Here is a 12,452-nt window from a genome sequence, read left to right on the forward strand (position 1 = left end):
GTGACTCTCCAAAGGGATGCTTATTCATCCTCAGAACACTGGGGTTGGCTTTCCCTAGAGCAATCTAAGAAAGAGCAAGGTGGAAGCTGCAATGTCTTTTATGACACACCCGATTGCTTCAGTTTACTGGCCAATATTCTGTTGGTCACACGGGTCAGCCCTATTGAATGTGGATGGAGACTCCCAAGCCCACAGATACCAGAAGAAAGGATTATTGCAGGCCACCTCAGAAGCTGGCTCCCATAGTCACGAAAATTATAAAGTTATTTCTGTCTGTCCAGCTTTTAGAAATTTGGAGTTGTTTCAGAATATGAATTTATTTTTAATGCTATATACATGCAAATACTATTATTATTAATATTACCAATTGAATGCATCAAGTCTTAGCCCAGAAGACAAGGACGTCAACTTCAATCCTGAATCTGATACCAGCTCAAGACATGTCCTTGAGCATTTCTTTCTCATTAACATCTTTGACCTTAACTTCCTTATTGGTAAAATGAAGAATAAATACCTGTCCCTTCCTCCTTCCCCCTGAAGTGCTTTAGTTTTTAAAAAATTGACCCTAAAGGTCAATCCCATAAAGCTCCTCATTTTACAAATGTGGAAACAATTCTCTAGAGAAATGAGGGGATTTACCCAGGATCATGGGCTTCCCTGGTGGCTCAGATGGTAAAGAATCCACCTGCAATGCAGGAGACCTGAGTTTGATCCCTGGGTTGGGAAGATCCAAGACCTCCTGGGGGAGGGCAACCCACTGCAGTATTCTTGCGTGGAATCCCCATGGACGGAGAAGCCTGGTGGGCTACAGTCCATGGGGTTGCAAAGAGTCGGACACAACTGAGTGACTCAGCACAGCACCCAGGATCACACAGCTGGTTAGTGACACAGGCAGAATTAGAGCCCAGTCTCTGTAATCCTCAGTGTCTGCCTGACTACACTGCCTCTGCCTTAGAAGAAAAGTGCTAGGGAAATTCTGCAAATCTTCACAGTATTTATGGCAACTCACAGAGTAGGGGCTTGCTATCAGCCTGGAGGGATATCTCTAACATTGTGATTCTTGAGCTTTGTAGCCTTAGGATCCCTTGACACTTAAAAGTATTGAGGACCCTCAGAACTTTCATTTATGTGGATTATATCTCTTAATAGAAAATTATTGTATTGGAAATTAAAATTAATAAAATACATTAAATGTTTTATTAATTGCTTTTAAAATAATAAATCTATTGTATGTTATGTAAGCTTTAAACAATTTTTTTAGACTTTTTTTGGCTGTGCTGGGTCTTTGTTGCTATACACAGACTTTCTCTAGTTGTGGTGTGTGGGCTTCTCGTTTGTGGTGGCTTCTCTCATTGCAGAAGACAGGCTCTGCAAGACTTGATTTTTTTTTATTGAAGTATAGTTGATTTACAATGTTGTGTTAGTTTCAGATGTATATCAAAGTGACTCAGTTTATATATATATACACACACACACAATAAACACACACATATATACACATATATACATATTATATATATATATATATTTATATACATATTATTTTATACTTATTTATATACATATATACATATTCTTTTTCAGATTCTTTTCCATTATAGGTTATTACAAAATGTTGAACATAGTTCCCTGTACTATGTAGTAGGTCCTTGTTGTTTCTCTATTTTATATTACATAAACTTTTAATTTAAAATGGTTATATGTTCCAAAAAGAAAAAAAATAGTGAAAAAAGAGTGGTTTTGTTCTACAGTTTTGCGAATCTTTTTAACATCTGGCTCATGGAAGACAGCTAGATTCTCATAACTACTTCTGCTTAGTCTAGAGCAATATCACATGTCATCTAACCTCTGGAAAATTCAAGATTTGTTCACGATAGAATGAGAGGGATAAAGACATTTAAGCATTTTTATGAAAACAGTTTTGATCTCACAGATCCTCTGAAAGAGTCCCAGGGAACTCCAGGATTTGCAGACCACACTATGAGAACCCCCAATGTCATGCTATGCCACAAGGCTCTGTCTTGCCCTATTTTTCATTTTCATTAATTATTAATGAATGTTTTGTAATTAATTTTCACTAACTACAAAGTAACTGATGCTCATCAGTTTTGCAGATGATACAAAGCTGCAAAGGGATTATTATAAAAGGTGACAGAGTAAAATATTTACAGTAGTTCAGCAGACCAGAATCAAATAAAAATTAAAAAGTGAAATGCCCTGCATTTACATTTTACTTTATTTTTGATCAGTTGCACGTGTACTAGAAGCTTAGGCTGGGAAAAACTGGTCTCACAGCAGTTTGTATGAAAAAGATCTGGTGGTTTAGGTCAACCACAAGCTAAATATGAACCAACAGCTTACAGCATAATGTTAAGAAGTATCGATAAAAGTGCAACCATTGAGCTGCAACAAACAGGCAGGGTTTTTTTCTTGGAGGAGGGGTGGGAGAGGATGGAGTTATTACAATTTCTTTGCTCAGCCTCCGACCTGGATTCCCAAAAAATGCAAATCGAGTGGAGGAGGCAGGCAGCATCTGTGCTCTGCTAACAATGTGGTTTGTAAGCTTAAAGTAAAAAATGCTAAATCTACAAACAAAAGTTCTCTTGAGTCCTACAGGCCTCAACACCCAAAAGGATAAGGACATCCACCCCTCTATTTTGGACCGGCAGGTCTCCAATACAGTGCCCAGTCCCCAGTCTGCATCAAGGGGGCAGCTCTGTCCAGGAGGTGGCTTCAGGCTGCTTGTGGGAAGTATTTTCAGATTTCCTTCGACTTGCTGAAATGGATCACCCCAGCAGTCACTCTGGCCACTGGCCCCTGTCCAGGGGACCCTCTACTTCTGGGAGACACTCTATCCCTATCAGCATCACCTTGAAGCTGTCCTCAACATCACCCTTCTGAACTTGGCTTGATCACCTGGGTGGGGCTCAGCTGTTCCTGGCCTGCCCCAGAGTGGGAAAGGGCCTTGGTCGCTTCCTGCCTGTTGCATCTTTGTGCCCTGGTTGTAAAGTGGTTCCACCCTCTCCGTCTTGGGTCAAGAGACAAGTTTAGAAGTCAGAAGGATGACTCCAGTTGGCATTCGCCTCATAGAAAACGATGGCTTCTCTTGCTCTGCTTGTCTGAGTCAGTCTTGAGGACACCCTTCTAGTCTGGGCATTCCACAGGAGAGGATTATTAACAATTCCAGAGGCTGATAGAGGTGGTTCTGTCTCTGGAGTCAGATGAAGGTTCAAATCCCAGCTTTGCACTTGCTTAATTGCATGACCTCTGCACTAGTTACTCAAACTCTATTAACCTCAGCTTCCCTATTTATAGAATGAAGATGATAATTTGGGGTATCATGAAAACTGAATGAGATAATCAATGTAAAGTGCTTATCATAATATCTGACACATGATTGTTCATTTAATATTATTGTATACTTTACACTTTATATAAAAAAAATTTTTTTTTTGGAAATAGAATCTGAAGAGATGCCTTTCTGCCTACAACAAAGGCCATCGCCATTATCTGACCAGAAGTGGCTCTCCTGGGCCATTGGACCACTGGACCACTGGGCCAGAGGCATCTCCTTTTCAGAGGAGTAGTTCTGCTCTATATTTGCATAACTAAAAGTCCCCTTAAGCGGTTTCCCTAGAGTGAAAATGGATTAACATCAGCTTTGAAACGACAGTTTTTCATTTCCTCCCCTCCTATCAAGGCATCAGAGATTTGAGAGTCAAGTTTCAATGGAGCTCCAACTCCCAGAGTCTATGTGTCCCCACTCCCTATCCACAGGAAGGAGAGCTCAGCCCCAAGAAGTTGTTGTCCATTCATTCAGCCACGCCTGTGTCTCACCCAGCCAGGCCCAGGGCAAGAATGCAAATGGATGTCCATAGACCATATATCTAATATTTAAAAGCTATAAGTAAAAAAAAAAAAAAAAGCTATAAGTCAATACAGGGAACTGAACTGTATTCAATATTGTGTATTAACCTATAATGGAAAAGAATCTCAAAAAGAATAGTACATATTTTTTTTACATATTCTTATATATATAGTTATATATGTATGGTTATTAATATATATATATATATATTTAGTTTTATATATGGGGCTTTTCCTGGTGGCTCAGACAGCAAAGAATCTGCCTGCAATGCTGGAGACCTGGGTTTGATCCTTGGGTTGGGAAAATCCCCTGGAGAAGGGAATGGCTACACACTCCAGTATACTTTCCTGGAGAATCTCATGGACAGAGGAGCCTGGCAGGCTACAGTCCATGGGGTGCAAAGAGTCAGACGCAACTGAGTGACTAACACTTTTCACTTTTCGGTTTTACATATACACACACACACACACACACACACACACACACACACATATATACTTTTACTTATTTATTTAATTTTCTTTTGATAATTTTCTTTTTTATTTTTTTAATTAAAGTATAGTTAATTTACAATGTTTTATTAGTTTCAAGTGTACAGAAAAGTGATTCAGTTATATATATATATAAATACATATATTCAGTTTTATATATATACATATATATATACTCAGTTTTATAAATAAAATTATCATTTGAAAAGAAAATTAAATAAATAAGTAGAAGTCATAAGTCAAGCTAAGAGACTTATTAGATAAAATATAGTCTATCCTCTGTGCCTAGAGATTATCACACTAAGTGAAGAAAGTCAGAAAGAGAGACAAACACCATACAGGATCACTTACATGTAGAATCTAAAATATGACAAAAATGAACTTATCTATGAAACAGAAACAGACTCACAGACAAAGAGAACAAACGTGATTGACAAGGGATGGGGGATGGGGAGTGATGGTTTGGAAGTTTGAGGTTAGTAGATGCAAACTATTATATATAGAATGAATAAACAACAAGGTCCTAGTGTATAGCACAGGGAACTATATTCAATATCCTGTGATAAACCATAATGGAAAAGAACATGAAAAAGAATAATGTATACCTATGGCTGATTCATGCTGATGTTTGGCAGAAACCAACACAATACTATAAAGCAATTATCTTCCATTAAAAATAAATAAATAAAAGTATATATATATATTTATATCTGTGTGTGTATGTGTGGATCACTTTGCTATATAGCAGAAACAACATTGTAAATGAACTGTATGTCAATAAAATACATTTAAATATGTATGTACATACATATAGTCTATCCTCCTACCTTGAGAAATATACCTTCAGAACAACCAGGAGGTCCTGGCTCTAATTTAGAATTCCTGGACTCCTTAGAGTTTCTCTCCAGAATGTGGAGGTGCAGGCAGGGCTGGCCTCTCCCCCTTCTAACCCCACACCTCCGCCCCATCCCGAACAGGGTCTCGGGGGCATGCTTGCGGCCACCTCAACCAGCACATCTAGGTTCTACCACACACCCAAGCTTCAGTCACTATTGGCCACTTTTCAGGCCTAGGGATGCACACATAGATGAGCCAACCTGTCCTTGGGGTGATGGACCCAGGAAAGAGGCCCTTGAAGGCCGTGGAAGAGGGTGAGGGGCACTGCGAAAGGAATTCTAGGATTCCAGGTACATGGACTTGAGGGGAAAAGCCTGGTGGACACATATTCTCTGCTTCCTATAGGGAAGGGCAGAGTATGGGAGGGCCACAGCAGGGGCCTCGAAAGTGCAGGCGCAAAGCTGGAGTCCCCCTTGCTCCTGTCTTAGCATGCCCTACACTCAGTGACTGTTTATTGACCATTTACTACAGGCTGGACACTGTGCTGCGTACCAAAGCTGCTGTAGACAAGAAGACTGGGTGTTCCCTGCTCTCAAGGAACTTAGACCATTCAGGGGAGGTGAGCAGGAAAGAAAGGAGAAAACAGATAGCAAATATTTATACATTCGGGGGGGGAAAACACTATGAGAGAGGGAGCTGCTTGGGCTTGGGTGCAGGTGACCCAGGCTGAGGAACGGGGAATGAGAAGCCAGGGGAGAAGGGGGGAGAGGGAAGACTGCTGAGTTCAGATGCGACCGGGACGGGCCAGAGTCCAGAGGGGAGTGTGGAGGGCGGAGAAGGGGGAGCGTCTGAGGATGAGGCGGGAGGAGGGCAGCGGCCAGGCCACATGCAAGAGTTTGGACTGTGCAGAAAGATATTAAGAAGGGAGAGACTTCACTTACACTTTTAAAAGTCTCACTCTCGCTGCTGTGAGGAGAAAGGATTGTGGGGTGCAGAGTGGAAGTGGGGAGACCAGTTAGGAGGTGGAGGCGGCAGCTCAGGTGAGAGACAATGGTGGCGGGAGTAAGATGAGGCTGCGGGGAGGGAGGTAAGGCCACAGACAGAGGCCGAATCCAAACGCCTTGGTGATGCTCAGAGGCAGCTGAGTTTGAGGAAGAAGGAAGCGTCAAGATTGAGTGTCCTCTTTGCCTCCCCATCACAGACATGTCTTGTTTCAGTCACAGCTGCCTCTTCCCCACTAAAACCCTCTGACGGATGTTTTAAAAGGCTTAGATAGCCAAACCTGTTAACATGTGCCTCTGTGACATTTCGGAGAAGACAATGGCACCCCACTCCAGTACCCTTGCCTGGAAAATCCCATGGACGGAGGAGCCCGGTGGGCCGCGGTCCATGGGGTCACCACGAGTCAGACACGACTGAGTGACTTCACTTTCACTTTTCACTTTCATGCATTGGAAAAGGAAATGGCAACCCACTCCAGTGTTCTTGCCTTGAGAATCCCAGGGATGGGGGAGCCTGGTGGGCTGCCGTCTATGGGGTCGCACAGAGTCAGACAGGACTGAAGCTACTTAGCAGCAGCAGCAGCAGCTGTGACATTTCCCCCATTATTTTCTTTTTTTTTTTTTTAAAAAAAGAGTTTACTGTGAGAGAGAGATTCAAAGACTCAGAGAACAAATTTATGGTTGCTCGGGGCGAGGGGAGGGAGAGTTAGGGAGTTTGGGATTGTCAAGCACACACTGCTATATTTAAAATGGATAACCAACAAGGGCCTACTGTAAATTCATTATATCATTTTTATTTTTTTTTATTAATTAATTTATTTTTGGCTGTGCTGGTTCTTTGTTGTGGCACGGGCTTTTCTGTAGTTGCAGTGAGCAGGGGCTACTCTTCATCAGAGTACACGAGCTTCTCTTTGCAGGGACTTCTCTTGTTGCAGGGCATGGGCTCTGGGGCTCAATAGCTGTGGTGCACAGACTTAGTTGCTCCGATACATGTGGGATCTTTCTGACCCAGGGGTTGAACCCATGTCTCTGCATTGGCAGGTGGATTCTTTCCCCTGAGCCACCAGGGAAGCCCTTATTATATCTTTTTTTTTAATATTTATGTATATATTTGGCTGCACTGGGTCTTAGTTGTGGCATGTGGGATCTAGTTCCCTGACCAAGGATCCAACCTGGGCCCCACGCATTGGGAGATTGGAGTCTTAGCCTCCAGACCACCAGGGAAGTCCCTATCCCATCATTTTTTAATTCTCAAGACCTTTCTCAGTTCAAAACTTTATATTATTTAGCTATAATTTCTTTTCCTTTTTCAAATTGGAAATTAATCTTACAAGGTAGTATTCTTCAGACTGTTGATGGCTATTCATAAGTATTGTGAGGTCAGCTTACTGGGTAGGGACAAGAATTTTCTTTCTAATAGGATAGACTAGGAGTAGAATGGGATAGGATAGAAGAGATCAGAGTCCATCTGACATAATAGTGATAAATATTGCTTTATGATCTGTTGTTTTAATTATGAATTTATATTTATGAGTGTATTTACTTGGCTGAGATGTCTCACATATTTCTTACTGTGGGTCATGGTTTGAAAGCTTCTTTATAAACTGTAATGATATGATCTATCATTCAATTTCTTTTACCATTAATATTAATATAAGTCCTCCTTTAGTATGTGCTAAATTCTAGTTCAGGCAGTCAACAAATATTTTTAGCATCTAGCATGTGCTATACCTATATTGCATGGGGGAATGAAACAACAGTTAATAAAAATATAATACTTCTTCTCACTCCCAGAGCTTATATAGATACTGAGGGATGTTTTTTAGTTGTCTATTCTGTTCCACTGGCCTTTCTCTGAATTCTTGCTCCAGGGGCACAGTTGTTACCATTGTGCTTGTTCATTGAACAGCTGTTAGGGCTAAGCATTGTGCTAAGTGCTTTGCATCCAGTTGATACTCAATATTATAAGTTTGTGGAGAATGGATGCCTGAGTCCCTTTGCTGCCCACCTGAAACTATCACAGCATTGTTAACTGGCTACTTGTGTGCTCAATCATGCCAGACTCTCTGCAACCCCATGGACTGTAGCTCTCCAGGCTCCTCTGTCCAAGGGATTTCCCAGGCAAGCATACTGTAGTGGGTTGCCATTTCCTCCTCCAGGAGATCTTTCAGATCCACGGATCACACTCATGTCTCTTGTGTCTCCTGCGCTGGCAGGCAAATTCTTTACCACCGTGACACCTGGGAAGCTCCAATATAAAATAAAAAGTTAAAAAAAAAAACAATACTCTAAATGGTATTCTTCTCCCCACTCTCCTGGATAAGGACATTGAGGCTACAGGATGTTAGAAATCTTTCCAAAGGTGACTATATTAGTCCATTCAGGCTGCTACAACAAAGCACTGCAGTTTGTGTGGCTTAAGCAACAGAAATTAATTTTCCCACAGTTCTTGAAACTGGAGAGTCTAAGATCCAGGTTCTGATGGAGTCTGGTTTCTGGTGAGGACTCTCCCCCTGGCTTGCTGATGCCCTGCTTCTTGCTGTGCTCTCTCGTGAAAACCTCTCCTTCGTTCTCAGGCATGGAGAGAGAGGGACAGACGGATCTCTTTCTGGGTACAGTCACATTGCGGGTTAAGGCTTCAACATGTGAATTTTGGCGGGACACCATGCCACAGCAGGGACACGTCCAGGAAGTGGTAATAGTCGCTGTCGTTCAGTCGCTAAGTTGTGTCTGACCCTTTGCGACCTCTTAGACTGCAGCATGCCAGGCTTCTCTGTCCTCCACTATCTCCTGAAGTTTGCTCAAGGAAGGAAACTCAAGGAAGTGGTAGAGCCAGATTCAATGCCTGGTCTGCTTCCTCCAGAACCCGAATTCTTACTTATCACCCATTTCTCTCTGACAGGGCAAATCTCATCTCATTATTTTTATTTTCTTAAAAAAAAAAAAAAGCTATTCTTGGCCCTTTATTCTTTCAGATGAACTTCACAAATCTCTTTGACACGTTCTGCGGTGGTAAAAACAGACGTCTTCACACCACTGAGTCGCCCCATCCAGGAATGTGCTACGTGCTGTCTGTCAGGGAAGTCACGTGCTTGTCTTCACGCTGGTCTCGCACACATTTTTTGTCAGGGGGTTTTCTGAGGCGATTTTATTTTTAGTTTAGTGCTTCTCAAACTCTGATGTGCATACCATCACCTGGGAATCTTGAAAAGCAGACTCTGAGTCAGCAGGCCCGGGGCTGAGCCTAGGATTCTGCTTTTCTAGCAAGCTCTGGAGTGATGCTGCTATGGTGCTCGGGCCCACATGCTGATCACTGAGTTTGTGGTTGTGCTATTTGGAATGGGATTATTTAATCTAATATTTTAGAATCTGTTACTGTGATTCTCTAGAAAAGCTAATGATTTTTTTATTTGGCCAGTTTTGCATATTCTTCCCTCCTAGAGTCTGGCAGGCTTGCTTGTTGCTGTGGAGACCAGATGGAGCTGCCAGGGTCAGGAAGAGGGTCTAGGGAGAGGGGACCATCACTCTTATGCTAAAATAAGATGTATGGCATCCATGCCTGGAAGTCTAGATAACTGGGACCAGTTGCCTGGCAGCAGCCACCCTCCCATCCTCACCTCTTGTGATATTACTCTTCCATGTGATTTAGACTCAGACCCAGCAAATTGTAGAGCTTGGTAGAGAGTCCAGTAGGTGCTCAACTTGCTGGGTGAATTCACTTTCTGGGTGAATGACTCTGGGGCAATCCTATGCCCTGCCCTCAATAAACTATTCGTGCTGTTGGGGAAACTGGGGTCCAGAGGGAGGTATTGTTTGAGCTGAATTATGGGCTAAATGAGCATGAGAACTCAAGTTCTTGACCTCTACTCAGAAGTCCACCTTGCTCTGGGCCTGAGAGACACCAGAGAAGCTCAGTCCAAGATCAGCGCACAGAGCTGAGAAGAGGCCTTCAAGATCATCTCACCCAGGGTGTCCTAATCAAAGCTGTGTCAGAACCATCAAGTTCCTGGCTGGGCCTCGCCCCAGCACAGTCTGATTCAATAGGTCTGTTGTGGGTAATACAGACTCTGAACAGTCCCCAGGTGGATGAATCAGGTATGGAACCAGCTTGGGAACAACTGTCCTGACCCAATCCTCTTGTTTTACTGAAGAGGAAACTGAGGCTGGGAAGGGAAGCACCTTGCTAATAGCCACACAGAACCATTATGTAGGAATCACCTTAAGACCCAAGCTTCAGGAAATTGGAACCATATCCAACCATGGGCTTCCTGATTGGAAGAGAGGGGAGGGTAAGGGTCGAAGGGTCCGAGGCTGCCTTGGCAGCTAGACCTGGCATCCCATTTTTCCAATCACAGTAACAAGTCAAAAAATGTTTGTGTGAGAGGAGGAAAGCCCGGTTGTTTAAGGGCTTTAACTTGAGAGATGTTGGGGCTTGCCTTGTAGCTCCATCAGTGAAGAATCTGCCTGCAATGCAGGAGACCCTGGTTTGATTCCTGGGTTGGGAAGATTCCCTGGGGGAGGAAATGACAACCCATTCCAGTATTCCTGCCTGGGAAATCCCATGGACAGAGGAGCCCGGTGGGTTACAGTCCACAGAGTTGCAAGAATCACACACGACTTAGCGGCTAAATCACCACCATGGCAGAATGATTTTAAAAAAGCAAAGATCTCTCAAAGCAGAGAGTCAATGAGAGATTTCCTATCCCAGCTCTGTCACCAATTAGCAAATTAGTTAGCGCAAGGCTCAGTTTGTCCACCAGTGCTCGTGACTAGAACCCACCCACATAACCTAGAGGTTAAGTGCATGGTACTTAGAACCAGACTGGCTGGTTCAAATCCCAGTACTGCTGCTTATTGCCTATGTGACTTTTGCCAAGTTGTTTCATCTCTTTATGCCTGAATCTCATCACTTGTAAAATGATGACAGGGCTTCCTTGGTGGCTCAGCGGTAAAGAATCTACCTACAATGCAGGAGACACAGAAGTTGAGGTTCAATCCCTGGGTCGGGAAGATCCCCTGGAGAAGGAAATGGCAACCCACTCCAGTATTCTTGCCTGGGAAATCCCATGGACAGAGGAGCCTAGTGGGCTACAGTCCATGGGGCCACAAAAGTTTCGGATGCAACTGAGCGACTAAAAACAAAAACAAAATAGTGACAATCATAGTCATTTCCTCAGAGGGTTTTGTTGTGAAGGTTAAATGAATGAATGCATTTCCCTGACCTCTGAACCTTGTGCCTTAGGCCAGAATCATTCATCTCTTCTGCTACACTCACTGCCTTTGCTTTAAATACCATTGGATTCCTTCCAAATTTACATCTTGAGCTCCTTCCTCTCCTCTGATCTTTACATTTCAATACCCAGTGCCTGATGGACTACTCCTCTTGGACATCTAATAGATATCTTAAGCCTCACATGACCCACACTGAACTCTTCATCTCCCTCCCTAAACCTGCTTTTTCCCAGGTTTTCTCTGTCTCAGGCAATGGCAACTCCACATTGCTACCTGTTCAGGTCAGGGCCCTTGGAGTCACACATTAGCAAATTACATCAGCCCTTCCTTCAAAATACACCTGGAATCCGACCACTTCTCACTACCTTCACTATAACCACACTGGTTCATGTCACTGTCACCTCTTACCTGGACTAGTGAAATAGCTTCTTGGTGTCCCTGCTTTCATTTTTATTCTCCTCAAGCCTATTCTTTTTTGTTTTTTTATCCCCAAGTCTACTTTATTATTATTTTTTTTTCCAAGTCTATTTAAAAAAAAATTTTTATTTTATTTTATTTTATTTTTGCTGTGCTGGGTCCTCATTGCTGCACACGGGCTTGCCCTAGGTGTGGGGTGCCGGCTTCTTACTGCAGTAGCTTCTCTTGTTGCGGAGCACAGGCTCTAGGTACGTGAGCTTAGTAGTTGCGGCTTGCGGGTTCTAGAGCTCGGGCTCACGGGTTGTGGTGCGGGGGTTTAGTTGCTCCGCAGCATGTGGGATCTTCCTTGATCGGGGATCGAACCCAAGTCCCTTGCATTGGCAGGTGGATTCTTATCCACTACGCCGCCAGGGAAGTCCCTCTAAGTCTAATCTTAACATAGAACCCAGGGAAAGCCTATTTTAACTAAGTTTATAAAGGTCATATTATGATATTCTTCTGCCCCAAACCCTCCAGTACTTCCCAGTTCAGTGAAAAGTGAAAGTGTTAGTTGCTCAGTCGTGTCAGACTCTTTGCGACCCCATGGACTGTAACCTGCTTTTGTCC

Source organism: Cervus elaphus, chromosome 1 (assembly GCF_910594005.1).
Source record: "Cervus elaphus chromosome 1, mCerEla1.1, whole genome shotgun sequence".
Taxonomy (NCBI): Eukaryota; Metazoa; Chordata; class Mammalia; order Artiodactyla; family Cervidae; genus Cervus; species Cervus elaphus.